The sequence below is a fragment of the Triturus cristatus genome, chromosome 12, assembly GCF_964204655.1.
Source record: "Triturus cristatus chromosome 12, aTriCri1.1, whole genome shotgun sequence".
Classification (NCBI taxonomy): Eukaryota; Metazoa; Chordata; class Amphibia; order Caudata; family Salamandridae; genus Triturus; species Triturus cristatus.
In genome coordinates, this window is record NC_140595.1 from 380,390,283 (window position 1) to 380,412,448 (window position 22,166).

The window sequence follows — 22,166 nt, forward strand, 5'->3', positions numbered from 1 at the left end:
GACATGGAAGTTAAGGGCAGGATAGAAAGTGATCACAACCCCCTCTGTGTGACCCACACTTGGTGGAAGCACACTCAGCCTTATCTACATGCTAGTAATGGGTTGCTCCCAGACATGGCGAATAATATGCGTAGATTGAAATGGCCCTCGGTATTGGCGAATGCAGCCTCCATGGATTTTATTGGGTCTGAAGTGGACAAAGCAATTGTTTCCATGGAATTAGCTAGTGCAACACTGCCAGGATCTAGGGCGATCACTGAAATCCATAACAATCTTTTCGCCACCCTAAAACCATACTTTATGAGAACATGTAAGGGTAATCGCACAGCTTCCTCTAAACCAGCAGGGTGGTTTAACAAACAGTGCAGGGCAGCCAGATTAACACTGGGTAATGCTATTAGAAGCAGGGACAGTGTAGCAATCAAAACTGCCAGGAAGCAATACAATACTAGCATTTTCTTGGCCAAAAAAGACTGGGATGAGAAGCATTGGGAGGAACTGAAGGAGGCTTCTGGAGCAAAGGATTCCAGGCTTTTCTGGAAGATAGTAAAGTGGGGCAGAGGCGGTACCCCAAACAAACCGGATAATAATGTTGCTGAATCCGATTGGGTGAATTATTTTAGGCCCCAATATGCTGAAACAAAGGAGTGGGGTGGTGGGGATGTAATCTTGGCTGTATTTCCTAAGGATGATCTGTTTTCCTCCAAGGAAGTTGAATTTGTAATTAGCTCCGTTCAAGGGGGTAGGGCCCCGGGATTAGACGGGATACCCTCGGACGTTTTTAAAAATGATAAAGATAGGTGGGGCAGATATGTGCTCCTATTGGGGAACGCAATTGCAAAGGGTGCGCAAGTCCCGGAACAGTGGAGGGGAGCCATCATTATACCCGTCCACAAAAAAGGAGATCGATCCCTTCCAGCTAACTACAGGCCCATAAGTTTGATTGCCACCGTCCAAAAAGTAATTGGGAAGATGGTGGTAAACAAACTTATGGACTGGGTGGACGAAAATGATTCTCTTTCCCCTTTTCAGGCAGGCTTTCGAAGGGCTACCAGTACCATCGACCAGGTGTTTCGCTTCACTATGCTACGGTGGGGGACGGTTCTTCTTGGTGGGGGCAGCCTGTATGTCGCTTTTGTCGACCTGCGGGCTGCCTTCGACCTAGTCCCAAGGGGTAAGCTCCGGGCAGTGTTAAGTAAGATAGGCATTCCCGCAGAATTGCTTACTTTGGTTATGAGGTTGCACGAATGCAATTTTGCCAAAGTACAGTGGGGGTCAAATGGCCAATCCTCTACTGACTTCCCTGTGGAGCGTGGGGTGCGCCAAGGTTGTGCAATGGCGCCCTTGCTCTTCACATTATATATCAATGGGATAGTCAGCAGGATGCAGGACGCTAGTGTGGATGCGCCTTCGTTGGCGGGCATCAGGGTTCCGATCCTGATGTTCGCTGACGACACTTTGATAATATCCAAAACCCCAGCTGGATTGCAACGGGCCCTGAATGTTTTTGATGACTTTTGCCAGGAGCATGGCCTTGAAGTAAACATAGGCAAGACCAAGCTGATGGCTTTCTCCCAAGGACAGAAGCCTCGCCCTAGGATACACTTGAATAATATCGGGCTTGAGGTCGTAAGGGAGTTCACCTACTTAGGGGTACAAATCGCAAGTAATTATGGTTGGTCCCACCACATAGAAAAGGCGGTCCTGAAACATCAGCAAATATCGGGGGCCTTACGGGTGGAGCACAATAGATCCAAAACAAAACCCATAAAACCTGTCCTCGCTGTATACGATGCTAAGGCAATAGGATCGGCCTTATATGGGGCGGAGCTGTTTGGCTTTGACAACTTAACCTCATTACAGATAGCTGAGAACTGGTTTCTTAGGGGCATTACGGGATTGCCCCAGAGTACACCATTAATCCCCCTTAGTCTTGACCTGGGAAGAAGATCGGTAACCGACCGAGCCAGACTGCGTCCCATTTTATACTGGAGGCGACTTTGGTCCACCCCTGAAATTAGGCATTATGGGGAAGGCTTCCTGGCAATAATCAAGAGTGATACATTCCATAAAATATCATGGCTAAAAAACCTAAGGGTATTGCTAGGCGAACTAGGTCTTTCCAACCTTTGGGACAATCCGTCGGGGGAAGTGTTCCCAAGCAAAAATATACTTAAAGCACTATATTGGGAATGGATAGATGAGAGGCTTTGGAGAAGGGTTAAATCTGACTCAATGGGAGGTCGCTTTTTGGAAAGTAAAATGTGTCCTGCTTTAGAAAATTACTGGGACAGTATAACTGTTCCTATGGACAGAAAGTTGTTTTTCCAATTAAGATCTGGTTCCCTCCCGTTGAGAGATCTAACAGGCAGGTGGAAGAGTTTGAACACCCAGTGCTGCCCAGCATGCGGCGCAACTAAGGAAAGTGTGGGACACTTCCTATTTGCTTGTAAGGCTTATGCCTCCCCAAGAAGGGTCTGGTTAACCCCTATCTGCAAGAACCTTGGGACATCCAGTGCGGCTGAGGCACAGAGAATTATTTGCACTACTTCTGAGGAGCCTATTGTTATGGGAATAGCAAAGTACCTGGGGTGGGCTTGGTCCATTAGACGGAGAGCCCTTTCTGTTTCTCCTAATGTTTCTTGATTATGTTTTATTTGTATAATGTTTTGTTTTACAATGATTAAGCTTGCGCAACTGTTTTAATGTATTGAATGAAATGCCCTGATTAAGTGTGATGTTTTTATAATATGCATGTTGTGCTTTTATGAGTTTATAACTCGAATAAAGCCTTCTACTACTATTCTCTTCCCACATACACTTTGTGGCCCCACTCTGAAATGTTATGCAGAAATGGGTCATATCTGATTTAAATACATATATTGCATTTTTGTACCTTGCCTTCTAAAATGGCAGTCCACCTCAATTATTCTGGCATATGAAAGAAAATCTGTTCATTACAGATTCCGTGACAAATGCTGATGCGTTACATTGTGCCGGGGGAGCATAAGGGAAGCCATAATCCTATCAGCGCTGTTTATCTGTTAAGAGCGGATCAGCTGCTGTATCAGAACGGGAAAATATTTGGGAAATAACTAGATATAGTTTCTTCTAAACACATGTAAACTGATTCAAAACGGCAATAAGATAATAAAAAAAACTTTATTGATGTATTTATGAAGTTTTTCACCTTTCAAGAATGTTTGCCCAGTTCCTGTCTTATTCCCTGCTCTCGTCTAATTTTATGAGACAGCGTCTCCCCTTGTACCCTCTGGAATACATTACCTGCAACTATCAGTGAGATGTTCGGAATTCACATCATTTTCTTTTTCAGGCCTGTCAGGTAATCAGATAACAGAAAAAATAGAGCTAAAATGGACTGTAATAAGATATGTTGTTCTCCACAAAATTACCTTTGTACTGTTTTCCCCGTATCCCCGATCTCCTGTATTTTAATTAACAGTTGTCAACTTTTCAAACACGGGATATCATTTTAGGCCAGGAAAAGTGCAGAATAAATATCCTGGTGTAGATCGAAATGTATTTCATACCGTTGCTTTAGTAGATTTGTTTATTAGACTGCTTTAATCATGGTTATTTTTAAGATTAAACAGCTGCAAAAATAATGCTTAGCGTTTGCGCTGGCTGATGTCTCAAGTATATACATTTTATTTTTCATATGTTTAAATTGGAATTTGTATTTCCTCAACATTTACTCTAAAAGTTACTTTGTGGAATGAACTCATCGATGATTTTTATTTTTTAGTTCTCATAAGGGCCTGGTAAGATGTATTTACTTCCTCTTGCAGGTTAGAACATAAATTAGTTTTACTTCCATATATAAAACACTTGGGGGCCTATTAGCAAGAAGTTGCGATATTTATCGCGAAACGCGCTTAGCACGTTCATTTTTATCGCTGCCTATCGCTGGATATTTTAGCCGCGAAAACTTGCTATTAGCAACGTTTTTCTCCATTGTGATCAAATATCCAGCGATAGCGGCGAAATGCGTGAATATCGCTGGAAATCCAGCGATATTCACGCATTAACACCAATAGGGACTTAACCTGAAGATCCACCTCCCATTGGATAAACAGGTAAGTCATGTTTTTAGCAGGCATTAGATTATAGCGATAATCGCGCTTAGCGCAAATTTTTTTATCGCTACGCCTGCCTTGCTAATAGGTGATAGCTATGTTAGCGACTGCTTTCAGTTGCTAACAGTTTGGGTACGCCCACTTTGCATGTCATTAGCGATAAATATCGCTGATATGCAAAGCAGGCCCCAAACTGGTCGCTATCGCCTAAAAGCTGTCGCTAACTGCTGTTAGCGACAGCTTGCTAATAGGGCGATAGAAATATCGCCGCGTAACGGGGCAAAAAGTGCCACTAAAGCGGCGATATTGGCCTTGCTAATATGCCCCTTGATTAAGTGATGACCCAGAGTAAAGAAGAACTGACAAAGGCAGTAGATCTGGGTTTAATGTACTATCGCAGGTAAAACCACACATGTGGAAATTTACATTTGTTCATGCATTAGTAAGAAGGACGTAACAACAGAAGAGGCAGGGAGATGTAAAAATTTAAAATAGTCCCTCAACAAATGGAATGCATACACTCAACTGGAGGCGAAGGATAGGCGCAAACAGCCAGAAGCAATTTGCTGAGAGAGACAGTTGGTCCTCCCAGCCCTGGCAAGATGCGATTGGCAAAATCTCAAGCCAATGGTAAAAAGAGTCTTTCTAAAAACAAGCCATAGATTGGAAGGTGTTGAACCAAAGCCAATTGTATGTATATCGGGAACAATGATTCCATTTAGCCAGTTACACTGTCAAACTCTATTAAAAATGTAAGTTGCTTCAACAGAGAGCAAACGACAAATAAGTCACAATATCGAGTTCATTAATCTAAGTTGTAATTTGTAAGCCTCGTAATTTATATCATATAACACTGGCCATATGAATGTAAAGACATAAAAAATGCAAAGGAATTAGTAAAAATACTTCCTATAAAACTGGGTACATGGTGAGTCTCTTTGATGCTTCCATTAAGAACCAACTGTTTAGAGGGAGAGGAAAAGGAATTTAAACACGTTTTGAGGGCATACCATGATGCAGTTTTTTGCATTGCACCAGTGCACAAGGGTCTGCACATTTCTTTTGGTGTCCTGAGTGCATACGTTAACCCATCTGGTGGTTTTGACGTTATCTCCATGTCCACAGCACAACACATCAGGTGCTATGGACCCGGAGGTCATGCCAAAGATCCCAGTGCAGGGAATCATTTTGGTTCTGGCACCAGAGGGATTACTTTTTTTCTTTTTCAGGTCGTGCTGGTGGGGAAGAGCTTGCCCGGCAGACAGATGCTGTATTTTTCTTTTTTTTTGCAATAACTATCAGAGTGCAAGGTGCGCTGACAACAAAAAGCTAAGATTCAAAGTAAAATGAGCCAATCGGCTCATTATACTTTGACTTCGATCGCTGCTTGGCAAGGACCAATTTTTATGGAACAGGAGAGAATGTCTACTTTCAAATGACTGCTCTTTCTAGTAGGTCATTGCTTAGAGATCACCACAGGAGGGTGATCCCTGAGCAAGGATCACCCACTAGTTTGCAGGGGGGGGTGACGGCTCCCCAGGCATTGGTAAGTGTTCCTCTCAACATGATACACATTGAGCATTTGTGTCCAATAGTAGCCCACCGTAGGGAGACAGAAACTGAACTAGACACCAGATAATCAAACAGCAGGTATATAGTGGGGGCCGTCCACCATGGCATCAGGCTGTTCCCCTTTCCAAAATTGCACCACCAGCCTTCGTGCCAGCTCCTAAGTAGGGGGTTTGGGGTTTTCTCCCAATGGGACCTGAAAGCACAATAGACACCAGAGCATATAAGTAAAAGAAAAGAATAGGTTGGGGTGGCCGGCCATGGCATTAGGGTATGCCCCAGAGAGGACCAGCAGTCTTTCTGCCCCTCTAGGGCAGACAGTGGAAGTTTACTCACTGGGTTGGCAGAAAACCTGCCAGTCACCAGGGAACAAACTTTTTAAAAATGGGGTAAGGTAGCCTGCCTGAACTTCCACCCTACAACATGCCCAACAGTCTTTCTGTACACACTGGTGGCACCTTGAGGGATTGTCCCTTATCCTGCCCTCAGATGGGCATAAAGCTCAGTAGACACCAGACACCACTACATACAAGGGACAAGGCTGTAAACAAAAGAAGTCTTGAGGGAGCCTGCTGCTGCATTGTGCTGTGCCCCCACGCCAGAACGTTTTTATTTTTTGCCTCTGAGTGCAGATTTGAGGATTACTCCGAATCGCCAAGGAAAAACGGACCAATGAAAAAAAGGGCTGGATTGGCCCTCTATGGCATTGGTCTTTGCCCAATCCCTGAATAGATTAAACATACTTCCTGCCTGCTCTGGGGGCAGATTGGCAAAGTGTATCCCTATAACACACCCACTGGCCAGGGGGCTGAAAGCACTCTAGACAAAAGGAGAACCATGGTAAAACAAGCATTGGCATAGCCAATAGGTCTCGCTTTTGGAACCTTATAAGTATTTAGTTAAGCAGCACAATATCCTTGGTGCAACAACATCAACTGTTGCATGGCTAAACACTTATAAGGTCCCAAAAGCAAGACCTATTGGCTATGCCAATGCTTGTTTATTGGTAGCCGTCACTCGTGAGAAAGTGAAGCTTGCTTTGCTACTGTAAGAGAGCAAAGCTTACTTTGCTGCTGCCTGATTTGTATGTGACCTGAGATGAAGAAACCTTGCACTGCTGCTACCCTAGCTGAACATGTCCTCTGAAGGGGGAGTTTCCATTGCTTTTGCCCCATCTTATCCAAAAAACAAAGAAGATATCGAAGCCTTTGCATAAAATGCTCTGTGAACCAAGGGCTGTTTTACAATGTTTGATGTGAGATGACATTACAGTGTGAAGAGTTGTCAGAGAATGGAGCTTGTGATAAAAACGCCAAGAGGTGTTAGGAGGTGGGGCATGTGATGTCAATGCAGTGTGCTGTTAGTAGGTAGGATCTGTGATGTCATAATAGAATGATGTGCGGTCAGTCGGTGGGGCTTGTGATGTCACTGCAGTGTGCTGTGTGATCAGGGGTTCAGGCAGGACTGTAACGTCACAAGCAGGGCCATAGCTTTGTCTGCAGCTCTCCGACCCCAAAACGAGTTTGATTATGAACAGAGCCACTGGAATGATGAGATTCTGCAGCTGCTGCATTTCTCGCCTAGCTATGGATCTGCTGCATTTGTCACATACTCCTCATATCCGCACAATTTGCAGATTTTAACCAAATAAAATTGTTTCTAGCGCAAATGTATCAAAAGTTAGTAAAAATGCACGGCATTTGTCGCGCAGTGAAAGGTCCTGAACTAAGGTTCACTGGTTACTTTTCAGAACTTATTTTTGTATTTGAATTTGAATTTGAAAGTGGTACTAATAAGCTGAAAGCTTTGCTAAAACAGTGCTTACAAGGGTAAAAAATAAAAAATTATGAAGTAATCCTCTCACAAAATGTGCCGAATTACGCTGCATAATCTGCCTTTTCTTGCCTCGTAATTTAGTCAGCATAATAAATCCCTCTCCTGCCGGATAATTCCAGTGGCCCTGATCATGACTCTGCTTAAATTGTTGTGGTGCGGTTTGCACATGACGTCACACCTGTTAAGCTTTTCACCACAGCTCAGCAGAACGCCATGCTTCGCACTAAAAGCAACCACTCACGCTGCTGTCTGAGGTGTAATTGAGCCGATTCCAGGCCCACCGGCCTCTGAAGCTCACCGGTGGGTGAATAGGGAATTCTCTGAGCCACTCCATGCATTTGAGGATTGCAGTTTCTCTTAAATCCCACTTTCTACCACCCCTGCATGCACCCTTCTACCGGCCTTGCAAAGCTGTCTGTCTGCTGGTTGCAGGCTCGGGGCATTAGAAAGATACCTACATATACGCAGAAATGGCAGCATTAACAGGACACACTGTGCAACAGCCCCATTGGTGGCGGCTTACAGATGCCCACCTATGGATTGATACCAACAAATCTGAGGAATGCACAAGAGACCGCTAGGTGGCACTGTACAGACACTGAGATATCGGTACAAGGCTCGGAAAAGCAGAACACATCACCACCAGTGGTCTCTCTGGCGACGTCACGCTATATAAATATATATTTTATATATATATATACCCACAGCAAGGGGCAGCTCTGCTGTACTTACAAACTCCATGCTGAATGCACTGTTCAGCTGCGGCACCGGATGGCGATAGAGAGACGTCAAGAGCTCGCCCAAGTCATTGAGCTGAAAATAAAAGCAAGAAACGACTGTCACCGAGAGTCACGGAGGAGTGAGGGCACGAGACAGAGAGGGAGAACCCACGAATTCCTGAACAATGTGGAAAAAAGAACAAAAACACGTGTCACAACAGAGATTGCCTGAAAAAGAGAAATGGCGCGAGGAATAAAAAAACGTAGAAAAAGAGAAGTCACACAAGAAAGAACGACTGAGACAAGGAGAGGTCACAAGAAAGATAATTAACAAGGAAGAATTCCCGAGGAATTAGAGAATGCATACAGAAGAGAACACATATGCTAGGGATGTAAAAAATTTCACGTAATTATGCTAAAGCAAAGTATGTGTATGTTGTACACTCCTAATTCCCATCTCGTGATTAGGGTGCGGTATGAGACTGTATCAAAGGCAGCCAAGGGGTCTAGCAGGATCAGGGCTGCCCTTTCGCCCCGGTCTAGGAGGGTGCAAATGTCATCGGTGGCAGAAAGGAGTGCAGTCTTCGTGCTGTGATAGCTTCGGAAGCCTGATTGGGAGATGTCCAGGGTGTGGTTCACTTCGCTGTGTTCTGAGAGTTGGGCATTGATGGCCTTCTCAGCGACCTTTGTTGGAAAGGGGAGCAGGGAAATGGGATGTATGTTTTTGAGGTATGTCGGGTCGGTTAATGGCTTTACAGCAGGGGGTTGATCATAGCATGTTTCCAGTCATCGAGGAATGTGGCGGTCTCAATAGAGCAGTTGATGGTGCACTGGAGTTTGGGGGTGGTGGAGGAGACTGCTCAGCGAAATATTTGATGTGGGCAGGGGTCTGAGGGGGCTCCGGAGAAGATGCTCTTCATTGTCTTGAGTGTGTCTTCCGTGGTGAGTGGGGTCCAAATGCTCAGGGTATGTTTGGTGCAGTGAGGTTGTGGGTGGTAGTGTTGGGCTCAGTGGCTTGGTCTTGAGTTTCAAAACTGTAGTAGATCAGTCTGATCTTGTGGTGGAAGTAGGTGCCGAGTTTGTTGCAGAGTTCTTGGGGGTTGTCAGGTCTCACTGCTGGGCCTGGCGTACTCCTTGATGATGGCAAAGAGTTCTTTACGGTTGTGAGATTTGGCGTTGATTCTGTCTTGGAAGTCCATTTTCTTTTTGGTTTTGAGGAGGAGGTAATGTGCGATGGCAGCAGTTTCAAAGGCTTGGTGGGTTTCCAGGGTTTTTGTTTTTCCTCCCTCTCTTCTCAAGTCGCCTGTAGGTGCGTCTGGTCTCGCTGAGGTCAGGAGTGAACTAGCTGGCTCTCTTGGTGTGTAGTTTGCCGGGAGCCTTTCTGAGGGGGCCTGGGCATTGGTGCAGTTAGTCATCCGATAGTGGAGGTTGCGGCTGAGGTGCTGGCATCTGCTGTGGGCAGAAGTGTGATAGTGTTAAAAGAGGTGGCGAGATGTTTCTCAGTGATCTTGTTCCAGCTGCAGTTGGGGCGATGTTATGTTTACATTTGATTAAGTGCTTTCTATTGGGGTATATTTTCTGTGAAATGTGCATCAGGGCCAGAACGGAAGCTCACCTGCCTCTTCATTGATAAGAGTCCGCACTTCTCCACAAAATGTCTACCCAACTCAAGTACTTTCTGCTACTGAGTTAGTAAGAAGTACCGTGTTAGGTAAACGTCCAGTATGTAGTGTATGCTGTAGCTGCATAATGGACTACGAGGAGATGTCTCCAGGGATGTTGTGTGTGTTTGGCAATGTGATTGTTACTTATGCCTCTTTGTACAGAAATCTGTGACAATATGAATTCTCCAACAGAGAGAACAGTGAGAGCACAGAGGTAAATCTCTACCAAACGAGGGTCTGATTACGGGTTTGGCCGTCCCACCGCCATATCGCTGGGCTCCCAAAAAGAACCGCCAGCTTGACGGTCTCCTGCTAACTGTATTACGATGTTCCAGAAGGACTGGTGGTCTCTTGTCAGCGGAGTGACGTTTTGCTGCTGTTGAGATAGGTAAGTACAACATATGTATATCTGAAACACATATATATGTAGTGTATGTGTCATAATGTATATTAGGTCAAGTGTACTGTATGTTTCGCTGCATGTTAAATATAACAAACTGTTACAGTGAACTATATAGGAAAAGTGATGGTGAAGCCAACTTTTGCATCTGCCGATAACAGGGTTGCCGAGTGTTGTGATCTAGTGGCAGCAGCACAGGAGGGACCTGGACAATGATGTCCAGCACAGATTCTGAAGTGAGACCCCACCAACACTCTCCAAGTTCATGAAGGACCTCAAGATCTGGGTCTTCGATAAAGCAGAGTGAACATCCGGGAGCTGTGCCCGCCCACCCCCGCATCGCCTTGAGAGCCTTTGGGTGAGTAGTTGCGCTTCAATAGCCCCTGATTAATTGATTGACCCTGAAAAAAGGTGAGTTTTCATCTCTTTTTGTGCCTTTCTGTCGACTTGCGCATGGTGGTGTCCCCACCAGCAACAGGTTGATGTAAGGGTAGATCGTCATCTGAATGGCAGGACTGCCCCCAAGTCCTGCCTCTGGCTTCCCTGCCATTGATGCAGTAACAAGTCTCTGCAGTGGCAGCGGTCCAGTAGCGCTCTTGAAGCCAAGTTCCCAACAGGACCACCAAGAGAGAGGGCAGGAAGACCAAAAATGCAAGTGCGGTGCCTTTCTGCCAAATTTGCAATCAGGCCCAAAAGAACTTCCTCTTAGGTATATGAAGTAACTGCTTGTTTGTTAGGTGGTGATTTCCTCTTATTCATCTGCATCAGGAATGTGTAATGAAAATTGCTGGGAAAAATGTTGGGGGGCCTTTTGGTAAGCTGCTCATTATCCTGGCATAAGGTAGGAAGACCATTGCATGTAAGGATTTTTAGTGTGGCTGTGCTGTATATAGTAATATATTGGTTATAGTAATAGTATATATATATTTTTTTATTTTGGAGTCGTGCACCCGTCGTAACCCATAGCAGTGAGGTCGCATATAGGGAATGTATATGACAGAAGTAAAACAGATATATACACACATTTTAAAGGTTTTTACTTAAGTCAGTCAGTCATCATCAGTCAATAAGCTTTATTTCGATACAAAGATATCTTAAAAGCTGAACAAACCCAGATAAACAGTTACGATACTCCTCAGTACATTTTTAGGTATAAAAAACATTAAGACAAATGATTAAAAAAAACATTTAAAAGACAGGATTAATAGAAAAATATATATATATTTTTTTTTGTAAAATTGTATGTACATTGTATCTGTGGGAAGGGACGTGCCAGGGCTAAAAAACAAACAGTACTTATGTTGTTTGGGAACTAATACTCAGATTTCTCGCTCTAATGATCCATGCCCATCTGAGGAATTTAGCTATTGCACAGGCATAAAAGTCCCTAGGATCAGTTCTTAGAATGCGTAGTGCTTCGTGGTGACTACGGGTACCTAGTTCCCTGCAAAGTGGTTTCAACCAGCGCCCTCTTGGCACTTTGTAAGCTGGGCAGACAAACATAAAGTGTGGAATTGTCTCCTTGGGAGCCTCACAGCTTGGGCAAGAGGGAAGTGTTTGATTTGGTGGCTTCCACTGAGCGGTGAATTCTTGCAAAGGGAGGATGCCCACCCTGAACTTGAAGTACAAAGCTCTATCATATGGTTTTTGTATTGAGTTCAGGTATGGTTCGAAGTGACTTATATGCTTATGCTGCATAAATTCCTCTTTTAGCCTTCCAGCTCTGGGGTTAAGGAATTTATTCGCAGTAACCCACCGCCAATACGCCTTCTTGATTTTAGCCTTTGGTGGGGAGGTTCTGTTGATCCAAGCATCTTTAAGGCCGAGGTCATATAGGAGCTTTTTTACTCCTTTTAACCAATCGATCTTATGCCACCCATCCATGTCCATTACCTCCCTAAGGCCTGCAGCATAGTTGGCTAATTCAGGCATCTGCCACAAGCGGGCCCACAGCAAAAGAGGACGTAATCTTGCTATGTCTCCGAGCGAGTGGCAGCCAACATCATATAAGAGGGGCTTGGTAGGTGTACTCAAAGGGAGCATCAGTAGGTCCTTTAGGAATTTGTTCTCTGATCTACAGATTTGGTCTGTGTTAGATCGACCCCACAATTCGGTGCCATAAAGTGCCAAACTTACAGCTCTGGCCTTATATATTGTTAGTGCGGGGGCAACTGGTTTGCTTGATGAAGAGCGGTGTTCTTTAAGAATTGCCCCCACCACCCTTTTATGGTTCAGGAGCATTTTCTGCACATGTGATCTCCAAAGCATAGATTCAGAAATGCGGATTCCCAAATAGTCAAATGTAGCAACCCTCTCCAACGGTACACTATTAAGTAAGGGAGGATTCCTGAACGTTTTAGGTGGGTTTAAAATTAGGAACTTAGTTTTCTGGGTATTTATGATCAGCCCTCTGGTGTTACAAAACTGGTCGAAGCAGTTAAGAAGAGTCTGTAGGCCCTTTGGGGTTTTTGAGATGAGGAGGGTGTCATCCGCGAACAGGAGAGTAGGGATTTTCCCCCCTGCCAGGGCTGGGGCATCAGATGGTATTTGCTTAAATGCTCAACCACCCCATTGACATACAAAGAGAATAGAGTGGGGGCTAACACACAGCCCTGGTGAACTCCCCTGTTCACCGGTATCCGTGCTGTTGTTTGCCCTTGTGAGCCCCATCTTATTTGGGCATAATTAGCCTCATGCAAGCGGATTAGCATATTAAGGATATACCTAGGCACCCCCTACTCTGACAGAACTTGCCACAGGCGCTCGCGGGGGACCAGGTCAAAGGCAGTTTTTAGATCGATAAATGCAAGGTAGAGACTGCCTTTGCCTAGCTTAACCACTTTCCAATATAGAAGTAGTAACCTGAACGCCTGTTCGATAGTTCCTGTCCCTGCTCTAAAACCAGCTTGATAGTCAGAAAGGATCCTGTTTTCATCAGCCCATACGAGGATCCTTTCTAGCAATACCCGGCCAACTATTTTTTGGGTTGAGTCAATCAGGCTTATCGGGCGATAGTTGGCAGGGTCATCCCTGCTCCCTTTTTTAAAAATAGGCACGACTTCTGCTCCCTTCCAGGAATCTGGAATGGGACAACCATGATCAATAGCATTGATTAACAGTGCAATAAGTTTTGCCCATTTCGCCGGATTGGCTCGGAAAAGATCCCCTGGTAGGCCATCGGGTCCTGCTGCCTTGGCCGGGACTATTCGCTGAATGGCAGCTTCAACCTCCTGTTTCAAAAAAGGTTCTGTATTTATGTCCTGGCCCGTGGCCCAAGGATCAGTAGATGGGCCTTCAAGTGTAGTATCCTGTGAATTGGAAAATAGGTTCAGGAAGTGGTCGTACCATCTCTTACTCGTGATGTTATTCGTTATTAATCCACTATCGGGACGAACCTTTTTCTTGACCAGGTTCCAAAAAAGGCTAGCATCCTTCGCTAAACTTGCTACTTTTAATGCTTGCCAATGCTGTTCCTCCCACTCTCTCTTTGCTTTTAGTACTGTCAGGTTATAATCCTTTCTAGCAGCCTGGATCCTTGCTGGGGACTTACTTTTTACATCCATAATTAAGGCTGATTTTTTCCGTTTGCAGGTCCTCGTGTACCAGGGGTTGGGAGTGTTCGAGCTCGGGGTACATGGATTGTTACCCTTAGTTGTGCAAAAGAGGGGCCCCAAAGTAGTGACCAATCCCTCATAGGTTGAAAATACCTTCTGGGTACCATCTGGATCTATAGGGATATCTTGTAACTCACTCAGTGCCTCTGTCAAAGTCTCCCTAATTACTGATAATTTCCCCTCGTCCATTGCTACCTTTTGCCATTTAAGCGCGCCTCCCGCAATTCGAGGGGGTAACCTCCCTTGATAGCATGAGGACCTCTCTGCTCATATTTTCTGGATTGGGGAACCATAAAGGTTTTAACGATAGGGACAAGGAATTATGGTCACTATCGATAGTAGGTATAACCTCCATGTCTATCAGATATCTCCAGAGATTTAGATTTAACAAAATGTAGTCAATACGCGAAGAGAAGCCCACCCTATTGTATGTATTGGCTCCCAAGGGGTCGGAGGGTGATCTTCCATTAGTAGCCCTAAGGCCATACTCCAATGATATAGAATACAGCTGGATGGCTAGCTGAGTCCACCTTTTAATCGGAGGTAGGTTCAGCAGGGGGATTCCCTGCTTTACATCATCCTCCTCTGAACCCAACAAATCCTCGGCGGCGATGGGCTCGAATGTACAGTTGAAATCTCCCGCCACCAGGATGCAGGATTCAGGGGGGCAATGAGAGAGTCCTGCTTCCAGACAGCTAATTATTGGGGACCGGGCTCCACCCCTTGTGCCACGTACATAGATATTAAAAATCTCCAGGGGCCTCCCTCCTTTAGTATCCCTGAGAGTCAATCTTAGAAGATCTGGGCAATTGCACTCGATTATTTGTATCGTGCAATCCAGTGTGATACTAACCCAGATAAGAAGGCCACCGGATGGACGCCCCCTACCCGATGCTGATAATACTGCGGGAATAAAATAGGAAGCAAAGCCAACTTTATGGTGGGGGATCATACTCCAAGTCTCTTGGAAGATGCAAATAGTGTAATTATCAATAAATTTGTTCCAGTCAGGAATGGCTAGGTTCTTAGCCAGACCAGCTATGTTCCAAGAAATAATTTTAAGATTTGGTATGCTGTCTCTGGGACCCCCTTGTTTGCCAATGTTTGCATCAGTGTACAGGGTGTAGTGCTTACTGGCAGGTAAATGAGGTGGATCAATAACTGGTGGTAACACCTGATTGAGTAAGCTAGGCCGTACAATAGGTACATTGGAGTGTATAGCCAAAGTAGCACGCTCCTGGATTATGGTGGACCCGAAAGGGCTTTGTACAACTGGAGTTAGTCAGTCGTTTTTGTCTAACTGCGTGTCTCTAGATGGTTTATATTTGGGAGCTGTGGCCCTTGTGCTTGTGTTAGTGGTAAATGGGGTAGATCTAAATTGGATGTTAGATAGACCAGGGGCAGAGGTCCTAAATTCTAGAGCTTATAAGTCCTCAGCCAACTGTGGAGAACTCAAGATGATTTCTATTGTGTCTAGTGGAAGATCATTTGAAGAATGCCTTTTGGCACAAACAATGTCTTCTCTTATCAACGACTGGCACCCTCTAACGTGGCGGATCCAGTGAGTGACCTTGTTCTTAAGAGAATCTTCGGGTTCGTGGCCTGAACATTTAGAAACATTGACCATAAAAACTCACTGGCTCTTGCATGTAGTGGCAGGTCCGGAGAAGTGCGGACCGGATACAATTGGAGTTGGCAATAAGGGTCTAGGTGTTGGGGCTGTGGAATGAATGTCATTAGTATTCTGCATGGCTCTAGTTTTAGCTAGCCCTCTGGGTTTGTCTGGCAAAAAAATCGCGTTTTGCCCTAGTAGTGCGCAAGATGGAACAGTGGAAGTGGATGCAGCATACACAGGAATAGGTTTGTTTACAATAATGTTTTTGTCTTGTATTGATACAGGTAAAGGGGGAGCATCTGGAGGTGTGCAAGCCCTGTGTTGTAAAGATAATGTCGCAACGGTAGCTGTTAGATCTTGAACTAAGGATTTGAGGTCTCTCACCTGAGCTGCAAGTGAATTTATAGTTGCAATCAACATCCTCCTGCTTGCATTATGATCTATTTCGCTATTCACTTGGGAAGGATAAGGTACTTCTGGAGGAGCCTGGATGCCCAAATCATCGGGTGGAACAATTTCCTTAGCCATAACACCATAGCGATTAGTACAAACTATAGCAGGAGGCTCTGAATGGCTCGCTACTGGCTGTGCCAAGGAAAGAGGGGGTACTTGATCGGGCAAGATGGTGGTCAACCCTACATTAGATTGGCTAGATGTTATATTAATGCTTCCAGTGGCCAGGTTTGTACTCGGAGTTTTGCTAAACATCTTAGGTATACAGACTAGTGGTGGTCATTTGCTAGCTTCTGGGCTTTGGGTAGAGTCTACTGCTAGCATACCCTCACACTCGTCAACTAATATCTCAATTCGATCCATAACATGTTCGCTAAGCATTTGGTTACTTTTCTTGGCTTTCTTGGGTTTTCTAGCCCCCTGACCTGCATTAGCGACATTCGATCCACCCCCACCCCCGGTCCTCTCCATGAGTTTCCTCTTGCCCATTATATGCCGCAAAGGAAGTGCTTATAAACAACAGTACCTTAACGAGCAATCCAGTAGCAGCGCGATCAGTCTGTTTCATTCAATGATGGGCAACAGACAACAGAGGGGTGGCCCGGCCCGGCCACCTCCGGGCAGCGACGGGCAAGGACGGGCCCGCCCTTGGCCCGGGCTTAGCCCGGGCGCAGCCCGCGCGCATCCCACGTCGCGTGTGCTCCAGCGCATTTTTAGCGTGATGTCAGGGCTCTGCTCCTCCCACCAGGGAACACAGGCTTGTGGGACTTGATGTCCCCGTGGATACTGGCAAGGCGCTGGCTGTAGTCCTCTGGCTCGTCCCACGCTGCGTGTGCTCCCGCGCGTTTTTAGCTTGATGTCAGGGCTCTGCTCCACCCACCAGGGAACACAGGGAACACTGGCTTGTGGGACTTGATGTCCCCGTGGATGCTGGCAAGGCGCTGGCTGTAGTCCTCTTGCGCATCCCGCGCCGCGTGTGCAGCCGCGCGTTTTTAGCACGATGTCAGGGCTCTGCTCCTCCCACCAGGGAACACAGGAACACAGGCTTGTGGGACTTGATGTCCCCGTGGATGCTGGCAAGGCGCTGGCTGTAGTCCTATGGCGCGTCACGCGCCAAGTGTGCTCCCGCGCGTTTTTAGCGCGATGTCAAGGCTCTGCCCCTCCCACCAGGGAACACAGGGAACACAGGCTTGTGGGACTTGATGTCCCCGTGGATGCTGGCAAGGCGTTGGCTGTAGTCCTCTGGCGCGTCCTCTTTACTTAATGTAAATGGCTTACTAATAAAGTGATAAAAGTAGTATAATTATAGAGGAAAATTATTTTAACAGACATTTTAATACTTTTTAGTGAGTCACAACGCCGTTGCCTGAATACGTGGTGGGGTCACGACACTGGCATATGTTTAAGAATAGTAAAGATGTACTCACACATTTTAAAGGTTTTTTCACAATAAGAGGTTTGCTAAAAAAATAAATAAAAGCTGTGTAATTATTGATCAAAAATATTTTAAAGGTGGATTCAACACATTTTGCGGGGTTGCAACATCATCACAATGTCACCACGATGTGAGCGTGATGGCATCTTGAATCCCATGTGATATAAGAACCAATGGATCTGATGGGCTGAGCACCTTTCCATCATTAAAAGAGGGATTTCACACCATTGAATTGTCTCTGACAATTCAGTCTTTTTTTGGGTGTTTCACATGATTTATTTGAGAGTTGAAGATGGCATCTGGTGGTGTTCAGAGTCCTGAAGATAAAAGGAACTTCTCCCATGATGCAGAACCACCAACGGCGATGAAGGAGAGTATAGTATGGACCTTCTTAACAATACCAGAAGGAGAGAAGAAGGTAAATGCAAAGAAGGTAATATGCAGTTGCTGCAACAAAATACTGTTGAGAAGTTCTGAAAAGAAGTATTCAAGCAGCTCATCATCAATGATGAAACATCTGTGCACGATGCACCCAACCCGCCTTCTGAGAGAAGAAAGAGAGAGGAAAAGGAGAGACCAAAAATCTCATGGTGATGGTGCACAACCGAGCACCTCATCTGCTCCAGTGCTGGCAAGAGAACCACCTCTTACTGTCCAGGAGTTTGCCACAGTCAGACAGTATTGCAAGTCTATTTTGTGCATAGTGGAGCGATCAATCCCTCGGATTGTTCAAATCTGAAACAGTCAAAAGTGTTTGGTCCCCCCTCCCAGTTGCTGGTGCAAGTTTCCTGATTTTATTAAAAAACACTGTGTTTCAAATCTTTTTCCAGAAACTTAAAATAAAAACACACTTAAAAACAACCAAAATAGTTTGGAAATTCAAAACAATTGAAAAAAGTTACAAAGAAAAAAAAGTTTTCTTTTTAAACCCACCAATTTTGGTTCAAGAAAGAATAATTACATGTTATATGTATGTTTTGTAACAGTGTGAATCTGTCTTTTTCTCTGTGTTGGTGTGAGAGTTTGTGTATAGATGATTGACTGGATTTGTGAGTAACTGTATGTGTGACTGAGTGGGTATGTGTGTGGCTATATGGGTGTTTGACAGGATATATGTTTACATGTATGGGTGAGTAAGTGACTGCATGACTGGCTATATGTGTGAGTGAGAGGGTACATGAGTATCTGCGTTGGTGGGTGAGTAGGCATTGAGTGGCTGTATGGATGAGTGAGTGTGTGTGTGAGTTACTGTATGAGTAAGTGACAGGGTGAGTGGGTGTATGAGTAGGTATATAGATAAGTGAGAGGGTGCATGACTGGCTGCATGGGCAAGTGAGTGAGTGTGTGAGTAACTCTGGGCAAGTGAGTAGATGTGTGAGTGGCTGTATGTGTGAGTGAGTGGCTACATGATTACTAAATGGGTGAATGAGCGCATATTGAATGGCTATATGGATGAGTGTGGGGTGTGTGAGTGGTTGTATGAGTGAGTGACAGAGTAAAGGATTGGGTGCATGAATGAAGAGAGTGTGTATGAGTAGCTATATGGGTGAGTGAAAGGGTACATGAGTGGCTGCATGAGTGAGTGAGTATGTGGGAAACTCATTGGGTGAGTTAGTGGCTGTGTGAATGTCTGTATGAGTGAGTGAGTGGGTGTGTGAGTGACTCTATGAGTGAGTGAGATGCTTATGGGTAGCTATATGGGTGATAGAGAGGGTAGATGAGTGGTTATATGGGTGAATGAGTGGGTGTGTGAGTGGCTGTTTGGGTGTGTGAGTGTGTATAAGTAGCTGTATGGGTGAGTGAGAGGGTGCTTGAGTACCTGTATGGGTGAGTGAGTGGTTGTTGAGTGGTTGTAAGGGTGAGTGAGTGTCTTAAAAACTTAATGAGTGAATGAAAAGTTGCATGAATTACTGTATTGTTAAGTGACAGGGTATGTTAGCGGTTGTATAGGTGAGTGAGTGGATACATGAGTGGCTGTATGGATGAGCGAGTAGGTGTTTGAGTGGCTGCATGAGTCAGTTAGTGGCTGTGTAAGTGGCTGTATATGGGAGTGAGTGGGTGTTTGAGTGGCTTTATGAGTGAGTGAAAGGGTTCATGAATGACTGTATGGGTGTGAGTGGCTGTGTGACTGGCTATATGGATGAGTGTTTGTGTGGCTGAATGAGTGATCTGTCAGTGACAGTAAAGATGAATGAGTGCATGTCTTTGTATCTGTATGACTAAGTCAGTGGCTGTTTGAGAATCTGTATGGGTGACTGAGTGGGTGTCTGTGAGGGTATATGAGTGATCGTATGGTGAGTGAGTGGCTGCTTGACTAGCTATATGGGCAAATTAGAAGGTACACGAGCCCTTGCATGAGTGGGTGAGTGGGTGTTACCTGACTACAGGGGTGAGTGAATGAGTGTGACTGGTTGTATGAGTGAATGACAGGGTACACGCCTAGGTACATTGGTGATTGAGTGGGTATGTGAGAGGTTGTATGGTTTAGTTGGAGTGCATGAGTACCTGTATGGGTAACTGAGAGTATATGAGTGACAGAGCACTCCCCTCCTTCCCCTGAAAGCCCTGAAGCCCACTGCTCTTCTGGCATAGATTGGTTACAACCCCCTAATTGATGTCCTATGCTGTTGCCTATACAGAAGTTTTAGCCTTGGACATAAACCATAAAATCGGGTGGTTTAAATATATAAATACCATGCAGGTAGACATAGGTATACCTGCGGAGCAAAAAGGCCACCCGCCCACATACTCCAGGGACACATTAAAATCACAGTTTTAGGCATGGGTAGAACAGAAGAAATTTCGAAAATAGGTCATGGTTGCTTAATTGATGTGTTCACTGATATTAAATCAGGCAGCTGGCAAGAAAGTCACCTTGATTTTATAAAAGTGCCGGCAGATAGAAAATTATACACCCAGTTCAGATATGGCTGTCTACCAATTAATGCTTTTACTAATACTTGGCTGATGAATACATCACAGCACAAGGACTGCCCCTCTTGTCCATGCCCAAATGAAACAACAGGTCATGTATTCTTTGCCTGTGTTGCTTACGCTAGACCCTGAAGGAAATGGCTACCTCCGGTATGTAAAGAACTCGGGACACATAGTCATAAAGATGCCCTACGCATCTTAAAGTCAGATGCAAGACCACTTTATGCATGTGACGTAGGAAAATTCTTGGGTCAAATTTGGGCGTTAAGAAGGAGGGCTCTACTTACTCGCCCGTTGGGTGCTAATAACATTTATTGAGATCTAAATGACCAGACCAATTGGGTGTGTACCCTGAGCTTGCACTTTGGATTGTAAATAATTGGTTTTTAAACTATTATCTTATATCAAATTTCTAGCTCCTTATTGGCAATTTGGGTTATTGGTTTTAAAATGGAAGCTGTTGTGTAATTGGGTTGTATATTTGTACATTTGACATAAAAACAAAAGTCATATAGGCACCAGCACTTTAGCTCTGTTTTAATAGGACAAAGCACTTAATACTGAAACTTACTGAGCTTTGCACCTTTTTACGTACTTGTATTCTTGTGTCAAGCTATGGTGGATGTATATTTGTATTTTAATAACTTCAAGAGTCTGTATAAGGAATATTCTATTGTACCTTTTATCTTGTTTATTGTCATATAAGATTAATCTGGTTGCTTCTTTTATGGTACTGTAAAACCGAAATAAAGACTTTGATGATGATGAGTGACTGTATGGGTGGCCAAGTAGCTGCATGAGTGGCTATATGGATAAGCAAGAAGGTGCATGAGTGGCTGCATGGGAGAATGAGTGGGTGTGTGAGTAGCTCTACGTGTAAGTAGATGTATGAGCAAGTAAAAGGGTACGTAAATGACTGTATAGGGGACTGAGTGGGAGTCTGAGTGGGTATGTGAGTGAGTGAAAGTGCACATAAATGACTGTATCAGTGAGTAAGAGGGTGCATGGGTGGCTGCATGGGTGAGTGGGTGGCTGCATGAGTGGTTGTATGGGTGATTACGTGGGTATGTGACTGGCTGCATGGCATTGTAAGTAGCTGTATATATAGGTGACCGAGTGATTCGGTGTCTGAGTGACTATGAGTGAGTGAAAGTGTGCATGAATGACTTTATGAGTGAGTGAGTAGGTGTGTGACTGCCTGTATGGGTGAGTGGATGAGTGGTTGTTTGGTTGAATGAGTAGTTGTGTCAGTTACTGTATAGGTGAATGAGTGCATGTCTTAGTATCTGTATGAGTAAGTGAGTGGGTATCTGAGTATCTGTGGGGGTGACTGAGTGGGTATGTGATTGGCACTATGAATGAGTGAGTGAAGTCTGAGTATATCTATGGGTGAGTGAGTAGATATGTTTGTGGATGTATGGGTGATTCAGTGGGTGTGTGAGATATTGTATGGGTGAGTGGGAGAGTACATCAGTGCCTGTATGGGTGACTGAGTGTGTATGAGTGGCTACATCAATATATGAGAGGGTGTATGAGTAGCTATATGGGTGAGTGAGTGGGTGTTGAGTGGCTGTATGGGTGAGTGAGGGGGTGTATGAGTATTTGCATGAGTGAGTGACAGGGTGCATGGGTGAATGTATGGGTGAGTGGGTGGGTGCATGAGTGGGTATATGGGTGAGTGAGAGGGTGCATGAGTGGCTACATGAGTGAGTGAGTGAGTGAGTGAGTAACTCAATGAATGAGTAAGTGGTTGTGTGAGTGGCTATATGAGTGAGTGAGTAGGTAAGTTAGTGGCTGCATGGGCGATGGAGTGGCTATATGGGTGAGTGA